We start from the raw sequence: 19404 nt of genomic DNA on the forward strand, positions 1-19404 counted from the left end.
TGCCATATTAGGCTGCCCCCTCCAAAGAGCGGAATCTCTGACTCATCCTCCCCCTCCCCCACACCTCCTCACTCCTGCCAGTTTTGGCTAAGATTAGATTTCACTCAAATCTGTGGCTTCTAAGGTTTATGTGCTATTTCAGTTTGGCGAATGACTCCTTATTTCGAGTCAGAAAAAGAAGCCCTTTATCCAAAGCGCCTCAGGAAGGCTTTTCTTGGCAACTTAATGTTTTGTGCAACCAAAAATGCTGTGATTTCGGTGTACGTGAATCAGGAAGAAGCTGATTTGTTTCTCCAGTACCTCCTGGGGTTAATGCGTGAGAAGCAAGGAGCCATTCTCATTGGAAAGACAACCAAAACAACAACCTACCCTCCCTGAATGTCCTGGGGGTTCCCAGTCCCGTGCTCGCCCACACCCCAGCCCCACCAGGTAGGCAAACTTCCCCAATTCAGAGATGAGGACACTGAGGTTCAGAGAAGTCAAGTCCCAAGCCTGAGGCCACGAAGCCCAGAGCGGGCATCAGGCTTGGAGCTCTGGCCTCACGTGTGGTCCGGCCATGCTGAGGAAGAGGCAGGGGTCCGGCCCCGCTGCCCCAAGAGAACCGAAGGTGTGCGTTTTTTAACCCTTCGCCCTGGGCTTTGGAGCGTGAATCAGATAGAGCTTTCTGGGTGTGGGCGACAGAACAGAGAATTGAAAAAGGCAGAATCAGAGAGAAGGTGGAAGAGAGAGCACTAAAGGACCAGGGTGCGGGGTGCCGAGCCTCTTGGCAGACGGTGATGGAAGGTCCCCCAGCGCCTCCGGGACAAGGGCGCCGGCCATTTTGTGCTTCGTTGTCTCTGCCCACGACTCAGATTCCAGGTCTGTGCAGCGGGCTGGGCTCTGGTGCCCACCTCTTGCCTTGTGTGGGGCAGGGCGTCTTGAATGATGGTCTCGACAGACTGCATCCAAGTTTCCACAAGGGAATCGGGATGCTGTGATTGAAGGTCAGGGGCAGACAGGGACGTCGGCGTGGGCGCCAGAAAGCCAGAAACGCACACGGCACTGGGTGTCGGTGGGGACCTGGGAGGGCTTCCATCCTCTGGCCGCGGATGCCTCTCGGTCTGCTCCCCGATGTCTGTGAGGCCTGGTGCATTTTCAGAGATGGTAGACCTGAAGACAATGGTCTGTTCTGGTCAGGCTGAAAGGTGGTTTTGAGAGATGGGGCAGCGTGATCACGAAGCAACAGCAGCCTCAAGGGCCCAGGCCCCTCCTTTAGAGCACAGCCCCCCGCCACTAGGCTGCAGCCTGCGGGGTCTGTGCGTGTGTGTGTGTGTGTGTGGGTGGGGCGAGCGTCATTCACACCAGTTATGAGAACCCACTGCCTGCTCTCCAAACTTTGAAGCTCTGGGGCAGACAAGGCCAGCAGATAATGAGTGAGCTGAGCAAAACTCTCAGGCTGCCAAGAGCCAGTCCTGGAATGGGGAGCGACAACAGAACGCGAGAAGCCTCAGGGTCAGAGTTGAGCTGGTCTTAGAGATGCCCCAAGCCAACCTTCTACTTTAGAGAAGGGAACAGGCGCCCATGGTGGTACCATCGACCGCTGCTGCTCTGGCCAGCTACCATTTATGAAGCACCTACTGTGGACACACCAGGACTTATAAACCTACTCTAATAGGGAAGAGACAAGGAAGCAAAAATCATAACAGAAGGCTGAAGGGTTTTACCTCAGGGACTCAGGTGGGCACCTCTCTGGCCTCTGATGAACCCAAGTTGGGCTTGTATCTTTGTCCTGAGAAAAATGGCCAAGTGAGAATGTTCGAAAGAGACAGAAGCTGCACAAGAGGCAGTGGGCAGTTGGTGCGTGTGAGCAGTGGGCAGTTGGTGCGTGTGAGCACACACCTGTGGCCGAAGGCTCAGGTCATATCCCTTTCTCCTCCTGCCCGTCAGGTGCCGCTGGGGGCTGGGTTATCAGTGGAGTGCCAGCTCATGGGGGAGGTGGATGTTTATGGTCCTGTCTGGGTCACGTGTGTTCTCGTGTGCTTGGCCAAAGTTTTTAAAAACGAAGAATTTAAAATACCCTGGCAATGGCGTTCTCGCCTGGGCCTTGGCCGCTCTCTGCCCAGCATCTCAGCTGCTTTCCTTTCCACCTGTCCTAATCCTCACCCTAGTCTTCTGAGTCCTGGCTCACAGGCCTGTCCACCTTTGCTGTGTCAGGAGCCCTCCCTCTGCAGATCCAGGCGACAGCGCCCAGGGCTGGCTCAGGGATGCAGCTCATCCGCAGGGCCCTCTGAAGCCGGCAGGGTAAACGATGAGCTGTGTTCTCTCTCCGCTGCCCGCTCCCTGTTTGCCTCCCCCCCAACCCTTGCACTTTCTAGGCTAAGTCTCAAACGATACCTGCCCAGAAAGGCTTTATACAACTTGCTGAGCAAACATCTTAGTTCCGTTTTGGGGTCACAAAATCTTCGAAAGTGGAAACGACGCTTTGCCGGAGTAGAATTTGGCGAGCACGTGGTGGCAATGGTAGCGATGGCGGGCTGGAACCCGAAGTTCAAGCCCAGCTTTCCCATGTAAACGCTGTGTGACGCCGGGCCAGCTGCTGAACTTCCCTAAGCCTCAGTTCACTGCTCTGCAAAATGGATGGAATTCTGACGTCTGTCTCACCAGAATAATGTGAGCGAGAATCAAATAAGAGAGTCTACATATATATAAATAAAAGTACTGGGTAAGCCTCAGAGTACTGAGCTCATACTCTCTGTTATGACTCCACGGCCCCTTGATATGGTCCATTTGAGAAAAGATGGAATAATTCACAACTTAGTGCCTGGTCTTTGCGATTGAGAGAGGATAAAAAGGAAAAGAAAAGAAATTTAGTAACCTGTGGTCTTTGGCTATTTTCTCTTAAAATGAAATTAGAATCTAACCAGAAAGCCCTGGGCAAGTTGAACCGATTGGATAATGCCTCTGCGGGGTCCACAGTCCTTTTCCGGGGCTTCGGGAGGGGTGGCAGGGGGAGCCCACGTTATCACAAGGCCCGAAGGAAACAGGAGTTGACTTTTCTGAGCGAGTGTTCCCCCACCCATGGAAAAGGCTGGGCCGGAGGGTTGCCGGCTGATGTTACCACGGGGCGTGGCTGCTGCAAAGCAAAGAAGTGGGGACACGTCCACCCAGAACAGCAGAAGCGGACACTGTGTAAAGGCAGCCACGTGGCCGCCAGGCTCAGAAACACGGGGAACTTCGCCTTTCTTTAAAGACTCTGCCTCATTCCAGGAGCAGGAGCTGATTCTTATTAGAGAACAGGGTAACACTTTCCATTACGTGAGGGGGGAAGGCCAGGAGGAAGGAGGCCACTCCAGTTCCCTCTGGCCCAGGGACGGGGGCACCAAGGCCTCAGTGCTAAGAAGAAGTCGCGGTAAACCGGGCTTTCCCCAGAGAGAAAGAAAGAATTGGCGAAGAGGCTGCAGGGCCCCCAGGGAGGAGGAGGGGGTGTGGCAGAGAGGATTGCCCCGTGGAAAGGGGAGAAGGTGAGATGGAGGGGCATTTAGGCTCGGGTTCTTTAGTTTTTTCCAGCTTTGAGATTTGGGGTTAGAATCCTAACAGTGCCTGATGTAGACGAACTCCATCTGAACGCATGCCCCCTGCACTGCACAGGGGCCTGGCTCTCTGGAGCTCTGCTGTGTCCCCAGTTCTGCCCATACGGGCCCTGCTCAAGTAATTATTAGTCAAATATCAGGAAATGAGCAGAGTCCAGTGGGTAAGTGTGTCAAACAGCTCGGATTCAAATCACAGCCCTATTTCTAGCTCCCTGGGTGACGCTGGCAAATTAAACTGTCCGTGCCTCGCAGCCCTCTTTTGTCAAGCAGGGCTGTAAACACACTCTACCTCACAGGTTGTTGTGGGGTTCAGATGAGACGAGGACAGATGCAAACCGCCGAGCACCATCCCCGGCAGGTCGTCAGAGCCCAGAGAAGGTTAGCAGGAAGGTCATTAGGGCGTGGGGCCCGGACCATCGCACCTGCCCACTCCCGTGAAGTTTGTTGGGTAGGGCCGTGTGGCTTGCTCTGGACAACAAAGTGTATGTCAAAGCGATGTGTGGAACTTGGTCGATAAGAAGTCTTTCCTGGGCTATCTTCTCTTCCCTCTACTACAGCGGTCACGGAGATGGGTCCCGGGTTCCCCTGGCAGCTACAGTGAACAGAGTCCCCTTGCCCTCCTGCACTGGACGTGTGGTGAGAGCGAGAAAGACCCTGCTCAGGTCTTCTGGCCTGCCCAGGGCGGACTGGCGGGCTCTCCTCCGGTTGCATGTCTGGAGTTTGCATGAAAACCCAGATGCCCGGTCTCTGCCCCCGACTAGTTGTGTCCAGATCTCTGGGTGGGCCCTGGGATTCGGCTGACTGCTCATCCAGATGAAAAGCAACAGGGAGGATGGCAACTGTGTGTTCGTGAGGCTGCGATGCGCTGAGGTCCTGTTAATTAGGTTACGATTGTGTGAGAAGCTCGATTTTGGATATGGTCTCTTTCACGGATCTATATTCACTCAGTATGGACAAGGTGTGTGCGAGTGTGCGCATGAGCCGGCCGGTTAGCCCGCTCAGCGTCCCATGGGGAGGCTCTGCTGTCTGCTCCTTGCAAGCCTCCATCCGAGCTGTTCTCCCGTGAGAACGGAAGAGAAGCGCCCTCTCCTTCTGATCATGTAATTCCCGTCATTGGAGGCCCACCAACTCCAGCCTGCCATTGCTTGCAGCACATGGGGATGGGGTGGGGTGGGCAGAAGACCCCATTAGTTATTCAGAGTTCTATCATGCACAGCAGAACGGCCCCGCCGTAGGTGAGAATGGAAACTGAGTTTTGAATTTTCTTCCTTTTTCTTCTCTTGCTGTTTATGGACCGCCTCAGCTATGCCAGGAAGCACGCAGGGTGCTCTTTCATGCAGCAGGTCATTAATCTTTGCCACCACCCATGAAGTAAACATTGTCACCATTTTACAGATAAAGAAGCCAAGTGGGTTAGGGGTAAATAACTCATCCAAATGGCAGACCTGGGTTTTTTAATCCAGTTTTTTCTGACTCTGAATCCTTTGCTATAAATCAGCAATCCCAAACACTTCGGTCTCAAGACTCCTTTGCTTTCTTAAAAATTGAGGATTCCAAAAAGCTTTGAATGTGGGTACTATCTATCAATATTTGTCACATTAGAAATTAAAACTGGGAAAAACATAACAGTATTTATTTCACGTAAAATGACAATAATAAACCCATCACATATAAAACATATGATTTTACAAACGGAAATTATATTTTCCAAAACAAAAACAGTGAAAAGTGGCATTATTTTACATTTCGCAAAACTTTTTATTGTCTGCCTTAATAGAAGACAGCTGAACTCTTCTATCTGCATTCAGTCTGCTGTGTCACCACAAGCCACGAAGGCTCTGAAACACTCCTCTGTATACTTTTGAGGCACTCAGAGTGAAAAAGGAAAATAACTTTTTAGTGCTATTATGAAAATCATTTTGAACCCATGAGACCCTGACAGGTCTCAGGGACCCCGCGAGGGTGCTTGGGCAATACTTTGAGAACCAATACTTTGATAAGCTCTGCCTTTCTTTGTATTCTGGAAGTTTCTGAGTACTCCTTGTCTGTCTTCAGCATCATCTGGACTTCACGAATGCCCATCCTTGTCGGGTAACATGAGAGTTAGAATACAGGCAGCTACTGGACTCCTGGCAAAGAGGCTGCTATGGTCCATGAATAGCCCACAGTTGCCGCGCGGTGCAGGAGACATGGGAGATATCGCGTGATCTTGACCCGGCTTCACGAGACCTTCCGAGCTCGGCTTTATGATGACCCTGTAATCTGAATGAATCCCCACAACTTGTTTTCAAAGGAAAAAAGAAAAATATACACCTTTCTCTAGCGAATTGGAAATCAGAATACATTCCTGTCGGTTTGGGGGAGCAGAGGGGTAAATAGGTGAGTGCAGGGGATTTTTAGGGCAGTAAAACTATTCTGTATTGTTCTATAATGGTGGATCCAGGTCACTGTATATTTGTCAAAATCCATAGAATGTACATCACCAAGAGTGAATTCTGTGAACAATGATGTTAGTTAATATTAATGTGTTAATATCAGCGCATCCGTTCTAACAAATAAACCGCACAGATGCAAGATGTTAATAATAGGGGAAAAATAGACGGAAGGGTGAGGGGTTATGTGGAACACTCTGTTCCTTCCCACCATGTTTCTGTAAGGCCAAAACTACTTTTAACAAAACATCCCCGCCAGTCTGGGCCTTAGCTGGGTGCTCTTTGGGGTTTAGGGGCGGGTCCGGTGGAAACTCTTGAACCACTGTCCTGACTGCCACGAACTGCACAACTGTCCCCACTCACACACCATGGTCCCATACTAGAGGTTCTCTTGGGCTCTTTCTCCCATGGTCTGTAGCTCTCAAAAGTCTACAGTAGCATCAACTAGGATTTGGAGGTTGTAATTCTGGTGGTGAGACTGGTAATTAAAGGATTGTTTAAGAGACTCCTGGTGTGGTTTAATTACTTGAGAACTATTAGCCCATCCTTGCAGAGATAATAGGTTCTCTAAAGCACAATGCAGCAAGAAGTCTGAGTGTCTGGGCCTGGGGAATCTCCTGTAGCAAGATGGGGGCGGAAGTCCTGTCTCTCTGCCCAGGCCACTTGGGACTTCCTTGGGTTGGGAATCCAACAGGAAAGCATTTTACGATTGTGGGTTGGGTCAGGAGACGTGGCTGGCCGAGGTGTGTGAACCCCTAATCGACCACCAGCTCAGGCAGACAAGCCTTGGCTTGCTATGATGGCACTCCTCCCGCGCTAAGTCTTTAAAACAAGCCCAGTCTGGAGAACAGAACCTGTTATTGCCGTTCTTGGTCCTTGGCAATCTGGGGACCATGAGGCTGGGACCAAGAGAGACACCAAAGGTGCTGATTTTAGGGAGGCGCGGTAAGGGCAGGCTCAGCACCTGACACTGTGGGCCTTTCGGACGCCAGGTGCCTGGCTCATCTCGCCCTTGTCCTGGCCTGCTGTGCAATGTGACTTCCTCACCTCTCTGGCTATTCTGATCTTCAGACGTGTACCTGTCTTCCCTACACCTGAGTATGTGCACTGTAAATCATTCTTCACGTGTTCTCCGTGAGTTCTTCATCCGCCGTGCATCAACTTCCCCAGCTCCTTTGGGCCTGGCAGTCTCAGGAAATGTGCTTGACTCTGGAAGCTTCCTTCCACAGCCCAACGAGCACACAGGCTCCCAGATGAAAACGTGCTTGGGAGACAATAAGTAGTTGTTCTGAGGTGGAAAGCGGAGACCCTAGTGACAAGCGCTCTCATAAGACTTTCTGCTTTTGGGTGGCGGGGCTGCTGTGTGAGGGCACAGGTACCATGGTGACCCTCTCAAAGAATTTTTTTTTTTTTGGGGGGGCGGGGATTTTCTCTCTGCTCAAACTTAATTGGTAATAGTATAACTTTCAATTTAATCATTGACCTAAATGAGTTGTATTTTTATCTCAGCAGGAGTCTGGCTGGGCTGAAAGAAACAGCTGTGACAGCTGAGTGACAGGGGAAACTCTTAGTAGAATATTTGGGCTGGCAAGTGACACCACTTCTGCTCCGAGATAAGATGGAGACTTTTTCAATCTATGTTTTAAAATCATAAAAAACAGAGTCTCCTGCTGGAGATAAGAATATGTAAGTCGGGTGGGAGCATCTGGGAGCTGTAAAAGAGGAGGGTGATACCAGCGTTACTGAGATTATTGCTGGAACTAAGATTATAAGTAATTAAGGTTTTGAAAGTTTTCTCCAGGTGCACAATAGGCTACTCAGTATCTTGGATTCTTGAGCTGGGGTCAGGTTAACTATTAAAAGAAGACAAAAAGTATTTCTAACAAAACCCGAAGGGAGTTGCAAGCCCGCAGCATTCCTACTGCTTTAGTGAGTCTTGATTTAAGCCTTAGCTCTCAGGAGGTCTCGTGTTGACTCACCTCCATGCCTGGATTAATGGTGTTTTACTTCACTGTGATGTTAAATTAGCTCGCTTGTTTTCCACCCGGCGGACGGATGTCCTTCACCAAAATGTCCACTGTGATCGAACGGACTCACGGCCGTAGGCTGAGTGGGGACGGACGGTCGTTGCGTTTCTTCTCCAACTTGTAATTCCCTCTGCTAGAACTAAAATGCTGGGCCCGCAGTAGACATTTTTGCTCCTTTTCTTACTCAGAAAGAACAGATTGCAATTTTCATTGCAGAAGACGCAAGCCATGATTTTCACGTGCCTAAAACCTTCTTTTGTAGGCATCTTTTTTTCGGTATCTTTGATCTGGAGGGTGCGATCACATTTTCCTTGAAGATGTAAGTCATCTAGAAGAACACAGAAGAGGAGAAAAATTCCCTTAAATAACTCCTCGAACTGAATTAAAAATATAAAGTATTTTGAATTATTCCCTAATTCTCCCTTCTCTATCTCCTCTTCTCAACTTGTCTTTGAATGGGAGGCTCCAGAGATATGAAAGGTCTTAGCATCATCCGTGCTGGCCATGTCTCTAAGATGAGATACTTCATTCACAAAGGGAAACTATTTCATTTGGTTAAATTAGTAGGGAATGATTTTCTCAGAATCAGAGGATTAATAATTTTTAAAAATGTTTTTTATTAAAAAATTTTTTGAATATCCATTGACAGAGAAAACATGGTGTGTACACACCACACACACATACACACACTGGAATATTATTCAGTCCTAAAAAAAGGACATCTTGCCATTTGTGACAAGAGGGATGAATCTGAAGGACATATGCTAAGTGAAGCTGGACACAGAGACAAATTATATTGTATGACCTCACTTATATGTGGAATCTAAAACAGTCAAACTCATAGAAACACAGTTTTGAATGGTAGGAGCCAGGGCTTGGGCAGTGGGGGGAATGAGTAGGTGATGGATGGTCTAAGGGTACAAACTTCCAGTTATATAAGATGAATAAATTCTAGAGATCTAATGTGCAGCATGGTGACCAGTTAACAATACTTCATTGTATACTTGCATTTGCTAAGAGGGTAAATCTTAAGTGTTCTCACCATACACGCGCAAAGGTAATGCAAGGTGATGAATATGTTAACTTAATTGTGATGATCATTTCTTGATATATATGTACGTTAAACCTCAAGTTGTATCCTTTAAATATATATGATGTTTGTCAATTATATCTCAATAAAGCTAAAAATTTTTTAAAAGAAGAAATTTTAGCAATCCTTTAATCAAATACGTACCATAGTAGTCAGGACTTCTTGTAGAGCAGGTGTCAGAAATCTGTTGAAGAAATAAACACTATCAAAAAGATAGTGTTTATCAAAAAGATAGGGTGATCCCTGGGGCCAGGAAGCTCTAGAGTCTCAGGACCAGGTGCTGGAATAGGGTCTCCGCCCACTCAAGGTCCCTGCAGCCTCACCTGCAACCTCAGAAGCTTATCCACCCTGAATGACCAGTGCTGCCCATACCTTTGGGGTTGCATCTTTGGAGTTTGTAGCCAAAAGAGAAAGAAGGATTTTCTAGCACATAGAGTTTTTAAAAAGTCCAGGAGAAGGGCTCTGTTTTGCTCAACTGGGGTCAGATGCTCAGCTAGCACAAGAATACTACTAGAAACATGGGGACGGGCAGCAAATCAGCAGCCACAGCATTCTCCTCTTATGGGGGAGAAATCATATGTTCAAAAAAAAAAGTTCAAGTGACTATGATAGTCTCTCAGGAAAGTTGCCGAGTTGTTGTCATACCTCCTGATGCCCTAGGCAATGAATTTGCCCTACCACACAGGCTAACTTCACCCCCTGCATGCCCAAATGCTCCCCTTCTCTCTTTCTCTTATGCAAAATGAGCAAAAAGTAAAACACAGTGAAGCCATGGGCAAGTGGAGTCCTCAATTAACCAGAAATCTGTTTTTCATTCAACCTCAGGGGAAAGCAGAAGAAAGTCTTCACCAGCTCACTCTTGCAGTAAGCTCTGGGGGCATAGATATATGGCATAATCTCCCATTGCTTCCAAATGTCTTTTGTATGCTTCATTCTTAGTGTGAGGAAATGCACATAACAAAGTCGACCGTTTTAACCATTTTTAAGTGTATAAGTCAGTGGCACTAAGTACATTCGCAATGTTGCGTAACGATCGCCACCATCCATTTCATCATCCTAAACAGAAACTCTACCCATTAAATCCCAACTCCTCATTCACTAACCGCCCCCTCCCCCAACCCCTGGGGACCTCTAGTCTGCATTCTGTCTCTATGAGTTTGCCTACTCTAGGCACTTCATAGAAGTGGGATCATAATAATTGTACTTTTGTGTCTGATTTATTTCACTTAGCATAATGTTTTCAAGGTTCAGCCATAGTGTAGCATATATCAGAATTTCATTCCTTTTTATGGCTACATTTATATATATTCCATTCATCTGTTGATGGACACTGGGTTGTTTCCACATTTGGCTATTGTGAATAATGCAGCTAGCTATGAACATTTGTGTACACCAAATGCCTTTCGGCAGTGCTGGATAAGTATTCATTTTCATAAAAATGATGATGTGGTATGTCCAATTACAACAGCAAAAATTGAGTTTCCCATTAAAATGGAGGCTCTGCGGGATCATGGAAAAAAGACAAACTCCGGAATCCTATAGACTGATCTTTACTGCTTGGTTTATGATTTCCTAGTCTGTGATGTTGGGCAAATTACTTAAGTTGTCTGAGCCTCAGTTTCCTCGCCCAGCAGATGACTGACAAAAAAGGCCGAAACTGACATTTCTCAGCTGTTCTGAGAATTTGGTGTTTCCCAGATTCACTTAGTGATCAAAAGCATGCCCATAGCACTTCTGAAAAACCCAGATTCCTGGCCCCACCCCAAAACTACTGACTTAGAAAATCTAGGAGTGAGGCCTGGAAGTCCAAAATCTTTAGGAGATGCTATGAAGCCAGATTTAAAACTCATCTCTGAAATCAAGTAGATAAAGCCAACCCCGAAGCCAGGACTCGTTTGATAAATGGGAACTTGCCCTCTTCCCGTTCCATGTCTGTACCTGTGAAGAAAGAACAGAGGATGATGCCGTTTTAAGACACACTTGCAACAATGACCGTTTCACGTAATAACGATGAATATTCTAGTAATGGCTTGTTTTCTGTTTTGAACAACTAACCAGTCACCTACAACTATAGGCGATTTTGGCAGTTAAGGTTATAAAACCACTCACTTTACTCATTTATATCTTCGGTCATGCATTTGGGTACAGTTGCACTGTGTGCAGTTCAGATCTGCCAGTGAGGGTGCTGAGGGGGACTGAAGGATGATACCACGCCATATTACATAGAAAAGAGAACCCCTTGGAGGTAGTCATTCAGACCTGAGACTTTACTGCAGAGAAAGAACCAACGAATTTATATTTTTTCAAAAACTGATTTTGTGTGTGTGTGTGTGTGTGTGTCTTTCAAATTATAAAAGGAGTGGACAGAGACATTATAATAGATATAATCTGTTCCAGGTTCAAAAAAGCCTATTTGTGTCTTATGAACTCTTATGAGAAAAATGTAATTCAAACTGGCTTGGAGATGAGAGCTGTCAAATAGATTGAAAGCTGGATTATAAACCAAGACTAATGAGAGCCTGCAATGTGCACAAAGTTAGGGATGGGGTCCAGGAGACTCGCTGCGAGGTCTTACAGGGGAGGTAAACAGTCTATTAATTAACGTAGCAGATGGTAGTAAATTGGGAGATGTTTCAGATTCCAAGGACGGAAAAATAAAGGAAAATGTGGGGTCTGTAGTGGGGAGTTAGAAACCCCAGTGCGGACTCAATGATAGAAAAATAATAAGAGCCGCAGGTAGTATTGGAAGCGAGCAGTATTGGAAATAACATCGGGCTTAGAAAGAGACTAGAAATGTTAGTAGAATGGCTAAGGAGTTACTGGTGACAGTGACCTGTGAGGCAATGGCATCGTGTCAGGGATCCAGGCTGGCTTGGGCACACGTGCCTAAACGCTTCTAGGGAAAGATACTCTTGAGATCTGCCCCTGTGAGCATTTGCAGACAAGAAATTGTCTCAGTAGAAGGGACTAAATTGAATGTAAAATGAAGAAGTAAATGAGCGTAGGCGGAAGGAACAGGTGAGCTGAGATAATCAGTGTGATTTGACCAGAGCAAGCCAAGTGGAGGAGACGGAGGGAGAGCTTTGGATCGCAGACTGGTGAACCGTCATCGACTCTCTCGCTTGCCTTCAGGTAATTACTTAGGCTTTTTGAGCCTCAGTTTCCCCACCACTAAAATGAAGACAAGATTTCTTACCTTCTATAGCTATTATAATTTGGACGAGGTTAGTGCATAAATCACCGGCAACGTAGTAAGTTTTGAACATATGCAGCCTCCTGCCTGAGCTCCCTGCGTAACAAATGCGATCAGCCCATACTCGTAGGAGGGGATGGAGAGAGATGTTGGGGGACTCTGGGTAGCATCTATACAGCTGCCCCCGTGTCTCTGTTCTCGTTTTCTGCATGCAGAAGTTGGTCGTGCTCTGTTGTTATTACAGTGCAGTCATAGCCACCTCAGGGGGAGATTCTAAAGCCGCTTCATGAAGCAAGAATCACATATGGTCAAAATTATCCTTGAGAATCCCTGAAAAGGCTCATAAAATACAGTACTTTGCTGCCTCTCAAAAAGTTCTTTTCAGCCAATTTTTCCCCCAGTGTTGGAAGGGATCGCATTTTTTTTTCAGTTGAGCACCAGGTAAAGTAATTGGCTTATACTTATGGGCCGCGCTAAACGAAAAATACTGAACTTTTAACACGAAAATGGCACTCGGCGTGGTTACATACTCACACCAGAGGGGCACCCAGGAACCGAGGGCAGGGCTGGGCTCCCCGTCCATGCTGACTCCACACGGGTGCTGGCCAGGTAGAACTGCGCACCTTCTCTCCTCTTCTGGGCCAGTCTTTGGGACTGTCTTAGTCTATTGGGGCCGCTATAACAAGACTGGTGGCTTAAACAACAGAAATTTATTTCTTACTATTCTGGAAGCTGGAAAGTCCACGATTAATGTGCTGGCTGACTCAGTGTCTGACGGGGGTGGGGAGGCTGCTTTCTGATTCGCAGATGGCCATCTTCTGACTGTGTCCTCACATGCTGGGGAGAGACCCTTGAGTTTCTTTCTCTTCTTATAAGAACGCTAATCCCATTATGGGCCCCGCCCCCAGGACTTTATTCTAAATCTAATAATCTAATCACCTCCCCCAAACTCTACCTCCTAACCCCCTCCCATAGGGGTTTAGGGCTTCAACATACGAATTTTGGGGAGATACAAACATACAGTCCATAACACAGTTGGACTGGGCTTCTTTCACTTACATAATTTTAAGTTTCCTCCACATCGTGGCATGTATCGGTACTTCGCTGCTTTTTAATGCTAAGTCGTATACGATTGTTTGGATGGACCACATTTTGTTTCTCCATTTATCCATTGATGAACATTTGGGTTGCTTTTACTTTTCGGCTATTACGAATAATGCTGCTATGAACATTTATATACAAAAGTTTATTTGAACACTTGTTTTCCACTCTCTTGGATATGTACCTAGGACTGGAATTGCTGGGTCATACAGTAATTCTATGTTTTACTTTTTTAGGAACGATCAAACTGTTTTCCAAATACACTGTACCATTTCACACTCTCACTAGCAATGTTTGAGGTCCTAAATTTCCCACATCCTTGCTAATAACGTGTTACTTCCATTCTTTATTTATCATAGACATCCTGGTGAGTGCAAAGTGGATTCTTGTGTTTTCGATTTGCATTTCTCTGATGACTAATGATGCTGAACATCTTTTCATGTGCTTATTGGCCATCTGTGGCTCTTTTTTGGAGAAATGTCTATTCAGATTCTTGCCGATTTTTTAATTGGGTTTTGGGTTGTTCGTTGTCTTTGTAGTTGTTGAGTTGTTAGAGTTCTTTACATATTCTGTATACTGGACTCTTAGTTGATACATGATTTGCAAATATTTTCTCCTATTCTGTGGGTTGTCTTTCCACTTTCTTGATAATAGCCTTTGATACACAAAAGTTTTTAATGTTGGCGAAGTCCAATTTATCTATTTTTTTCTTTTGTTGCTTGTACTTATTTTTTTTTTTTTTTTTGGTAACTAAAAATCTATTACCAAATCCAAGATTATAAAAAATGACCCCTCTGCTTTCTTTCGAGAGATTGTTTTACTTCTTACATTTAGGTCTTTAATCTATTTTGAAATAATTTTCGTATATAGTGCGAGGTAAGGATCCAGCTTCATTCTTTTGCATGCTTTAAAATATCTGCATAGCATTCTGTTCTATAGTTTATATCATCAGTTTTCTTCTCATATATTTGGGTTATTTCCAATCTTTTACTACTGAAATAATACGATAAATATTCTTGTATTCAGTCACTTCCTACGTATCTGGGCATATTTGTAGGCTAAGTTACTAGAAGTAGGATTGCAGGATCAAAGATTGATTGCCTAATTGTCCTCTGGAGGCTGAGTGGATGTGCACACCTTCCAGCACTGGGCGAGGATGCTTCCCCGCATCCTTGCTGATCTTCACAGATCTGTGCCAACCAACCGGATGGGTAGTTTTAATGTTTTTATTATGAGTAAGATTGTACACCTTTTAATATATTTTAAGAGCCTTTGTAATTTCTTTGTTATGAAATTTCTATTGGATTATTGGTCTTGTTGTTGTTGTTGTTGTTATGTAGGTGATATTTATAAAGCAAAAGAGGCCTGTGGCTATAATTTGTTATTTAGCTTTCAGCTTTATTATTGGTATTGTTCTCCTTCTCCAGAGAAAGTGTTTTTTTGCCCTTTCTTTTTCAAGATTTTGGAGTTAAGTGGCTACTTTTACAAGGCTTTCTCATTGCAATATTAAAATATTTTATTTTTTGCTTATATTTTTTATGATTTCACTATATTATTTAATCTTCGGTACAGCTGGAAGTTATTTGGTTATTTGGTGTGAGGCAGGGATTCGTTTTCCCCTCTATATAGTTAAGGTAGTTTTTTTTTAAAGGTCATACGTCCTCAGTTTCCCAAACAAAACAGTAAAAGTTCGGTCCTGACCTGAAGGAAGCCCAAACCCACTTCAGTGTTTGACCCGGGTTGGGAAGGGCCTCTCTGTGCACTGGAGTCAGAGGGTGGCCCCTTTTTGGCTTTACCTGCTTAAGAAAGCATGGAGTACCGGTTAAAAGCAAGACTAGAGGCAGGCAGGCAGGATCCAGTAGCTGCTTTCTCAATACCTAGTTGTATGAGTTGCACGCTGCTCACATTTTTAACCTCTCTGTTGTGTTTTTTCCTTATCTGTAAAGCGGGGGTAATAACAGTGCCCATCCCATGCAACAGTGATAAGAAGTAAATAAAACCCAGTATGGAAACTCAGCACAGCGCCTAGCAAGTAGTAAAGCCAAGAGAACTGCTGCCATAATCATTGTCACCGTCATCGTCGTTGCCATTCAGACACTTCGTGGTGGCTCCAACCTGAGGTCCTCCCTTTCTGACATAGAAAGTGCTGACCTCAGGCTCCTGCGCTGGGACCGGCCCCATCTTTTGTCCAGTTTTCTAACAAGGGAGCAAGTGGTGACCCTCAAGCGTCTGGTCTAGGCCACCCTAGAGGAGTTCTGGGCTTTCGTGTGCACCCATCCATTTCTGAATCTCTTTAATTAGATGAAATCAAATAAAAACACGAATCAAGTGTAGCCCTGAAAGGAGAAGAGATCCCACAAAGGGTTGGCACCAAGTCTTGGTGGTTTGTAGGTGGTAGACTGAGGTCGAGAGTGAGAAAGTAAATAAATAACCCCAAATGAGCGATTTCCTGGTAGACCCAACCCGGGGCCCCGACTGCCTTGGACCTCTCGAGCGCAGCTTCTGGGCCCTCTGTCTCATCGGCTTGTGGTGGAAAGGAGACAGGGCCGTTGGGCCTTTCAAAATTTTTCTTTTTAAAGGTGGATCATAAAGCCACCTCCTTTTTTTGGAGAGGTGGCATTATTTTAAGGAGAATGGCCGCTGCAAGGTCACGTGGCATCACCAATGGCACCCCTCTGTCTGAGAAGTGCCTGGGTATAGTAACCTTGAAGCTTCTGAAAGCTGTAACTGGGTGAATTAACCCTGGTGGGGTTTTTGGTCACCACTATTTTCTGATATTTTGTCATCTTTGATGATCTAGCTACTGCTTTCTCTTCCCAGCCTTAGCGAAGGGAGACACAACTCAGAGAGCAAAAGAGGCAGATTCTTGCCTTTTGAGTTTTAAACGAGAAATAGCCTGAGAGAGAGGGCCCCAGGGTCCTCGGGACGTGGGAGACTCTAGGGAAGGAAGGGAGAGTAGGCTCAGTGGGGTCCTTCAGAAGGGACTCCAGCTTCCCAGGCAGGAGAGGAGATCTGAGTCCCAGGAGAATCTTTGCTCCCCTCAGCCAGGGGGTCTGGGTCTGGAGTAGAAATGGCAGCTCGGGAGATCACTTTGCAGGAGGTCTCTGAATCCAGGCGTGGATTTAATGTTTCTGGGGCTTGAGGCTTAAACAATTTGGGACCTTCTTTAGGAAACAGAATTCGAAAGGATGAATTCAAAATTAGGTGCAGGTGGGTTTCTTTGGTTGTGATGAAATATTCTGAAATTAGTGGTGACGGTTACACAATTTTGCAAATATACTAAAACCACTGAACTGTATACTTTAAAAGGGTAGATCTGATGGTACATGAATTAGACCTCAATTAAAAAAATGCACTGTTAAAAAAAAGTTAGCACAGGGTTTCCGAAGGAGCCAAACTGGGGAGGGCCAGAACCTCCCCGCTTTTTGGCCTGCCTCCCATACCCAGGCCTGAATGAGCTTCCAGGAACTTTGATGCAATCTTGGAGGAAGAGTGGGAATTCATAGTGACGAAGCTTCAGCTGTGTGGGATGGCACCAGGAAAATAAAAAAAAGTCGCATTTCTTATACTCCTGACTTTATGGACTGAGATTCGAACCTGCCATGTGTATACCAGCTCTGGCTCAGGGGAGCTCAACGACCAGGTCTCCCTCAGACACTGTAGGTGGTTGTGGAGCCGGAAGGGCTTGTACGCCATGCCTTCTGGGCTGAGGAGGGCTCCCCAGAGGGGACCCCACTTCTACCCAGTGCACTTTTGGATGCAGAAACGGTCTGCAGTCTGGGCAAACAGACGAGGCTCTTCGGAGGCCAGGGATATGCCACTGTCATATTTATAATCGAATCCTTGTTTATCTTGAATCAGACCTGGCTCTCTGCATAACTTCTGTTCCCCATATTTTGAAGATTCGGGCCCAAAACACATTTCAGGGAATAAGGAGAAAGCTCATGTTTGAAAATGAACCAGCAAAATAAATCATTGTGTTTCTGACATGATGCCCATTGAATACTTTTCAATTCTTAGCTTTGGCAACAGCATGTTACACACACACACACACACACACACACCAACCTATCGCATAATTCTTTCCTGAAAGAGGCTCATTCAGCAGGCCTGCCCCTCTCGGCTCCCAGCCCCCCTCTTCTCTTCTCTAAGCTCTCTCTCTCTTTTTTTTTCTTTTAAACCAGCCTTTCTGGTGAGAGGGCAAGTGTACACACAGTCTCCCTTTCTGTTTGGGAAACAGAGCCCTATCAGTGAGCAGTAATGATAACATTGGTAGTTATGCAAGCAGAGATAACAGTAATCAGATCTCACGCTCTGGGCAAAAACCAGTGGCCAAAATCTCACAAGGGGTTGGGGTGTTATGCTGAAAGGTGAAGGGGGATGTGTATGTGTGTTTTTGTTTTATCAAAGCACTTTTTTTTTTTTTCTGCCAGAGGATCTATCTGCTGGTTAAAGCCCTTTAGAAGTTGGCCAGTTAAGGGGACCCTGCCCTAAACCAAGACCTGAAGTTCCTTCCTCTCCTTTCGCAGATTCTCTTGGCTATTTTTTCTTGCATCAAATGATTTAGGGCTTCCTTTGCTTTCCAGCAGGTAATTTGAACTCTCTCTATTGGAAGGAGCGAAGGCTAATGAAGTCACTCAAGCAGAGGCCGGTTGAATGGTAGCATCGGTTTGCAATGCCATTTGGAGTTTTTCAAAGAAAGGTGTTGTTCTGGGGTTGCCCTTCTTCTTCCCAAATCTGATTTTCCTCAGGGGGTTTCTGTCGCATTGATACCCAAATGACATGTAAATATATCGATACCTGGAAACCCCGACAGGGGCAGGAACTGGAAGTTGCCAGGCCAAAAACAGATCCCAGGCATGTATGGGTTTGATATGAGACCTGAAAACGTCATCTGCGTTTAGGGATCGCGAAGTTAATGCTTTTAAGTGCTGACTTTCTCTGCTAGCTGGTTGCTCTGATTTCCTTTTGGAGTTGTCGTTCAGTTGTTTTATGGGAGAAGGAAGTAGTGTCGAGTTCTCTAGATGTGGCAAATTATGTCTTCATGTGGATCTAGTGTCCCGTCATGAGACAGTTGTCAAGAGGCATATCCCGATTCTTATCTGACTTGGGCTGAAACCTGGATCCACAATAACCGTCATTTTCAACAAAATGGAGACCAAACTATTTTCTCCTCTGTTCCGAAGCGTTTCTAATTATATTTAAAATGGAATGCATGTTTTCTACTTTTCTTCTGGACACCCGAAGAACTGTCCCACTTCGTTCCCCCTTTCTACTCATCTCTACCCCCCAAAAGGAACAGAGACATGTCTACAGAGACTTAGACATGAAGCTGTGAAAAGTATCATAAATCATGAATTGCTTGGGGTGGGGGTTGGAGGCATTGTATAAGGACATAAATTTTGTTTTATTTTTTAAAGATAAATTGTCTGCAGACATAAGTGTTTGAATTAAAAATCATACTTCAAATGCTGTGTAGATGTTGGCATTTTAAAAGCAAATAATATTGGCTCAGGGGTTGCTAAGCAACCTGTGCAAACCAATCAGCATGGGTTTTAAACTGGAAGCTGCTCTAAGAGACAAAAGGAAGCACCCATCCCTGCATCTGGTGCAGTGGGCGGGGTCGGGACAGACCCCCTTCTAAATGGCTCCAGTTAGAAGTTTGGCTCTCCTGGCTTCCTTTGCCTGAACAGGCATTTTAATTTCACTGTGTCAGTTCTCATTATCTATCTACATGGAATCCCCTTTTTAGTTTTCAGAAGTAATTAAGTAAAAAGCCCTTTCGCTCACTGCGTTTTTGGCGTTGATAAAGACATCTGAGGCGTTTCAGACAAGGTGGGGGCCGGTCCCCCAGCAGTCTTCGAAGATGTTCTTTAAAGACGGTGCTGTCGAATGGAGGCCAACAGACCAATTAACCCCCGAATCGAAGCCCTGGTGGCTTTAAGCTCCTTTCAAAAGAAATTAGCCCTACTGTTCATAAAGTGGGTGTTAG

General features: G+C 45.9%; 2 long non-coding RNA genes across 3 annotated transcripts; one reads left to right on the forward strand and one right to left on the reverse strand.

Annotated features, from left to right (window-relative positions):
• The first annotated feature begins 26 nt into the window (after positions 1-26).
• Positions 27-2707, forward strand: LOC120608864 (uncharacterized). Of its 2 annotated transcripts, none has more exons than XR_005654556.1 (2): positions 27-607; positions 2355-2707. It is a non-coding gene; the product is annotated as an uncharacterized LOC120608864 (long non-coding RNA). The 2 variants fall into 2 exon arrangements; XR_005654555.1 differs by having other exon boundaries at positions 37-429.
• Positions 2708-5441: 2734 nt separating this feature from the next.
• LOC120608865 (uncharacterized) lies at positions 5442-10227 on the reverse strand. The gene is made up of 3 exons (XR_005654557.1): positions 9263-10227; positions 7981-8356; positions 5442-5831 (listed from the first exon to the last, which is right to left on the reverse strand). It is a non-coding gene; the product is annotated as an uncharacterized LOC120608865 (long non-coding RNA).
• Positions 10228-19404: the final 9177 nt, after the last annotated feature.

Source organism: Pteropus medius, unplaced genomic scaffold, assembly GCF_902729225.1.
Source record: "Pteropus medius unplaced genomic scaffold, Ma_sr-lr_union100, whole genome shotgun sequence".
In the NCBI taxonomy this organism is placed as follows: domain Eukaryota; kingdom Metazoa; phylum Chordata; class Mammalia; order Chiroptera; family Pteropodidae; genus Pteropus; species Pteropus medius.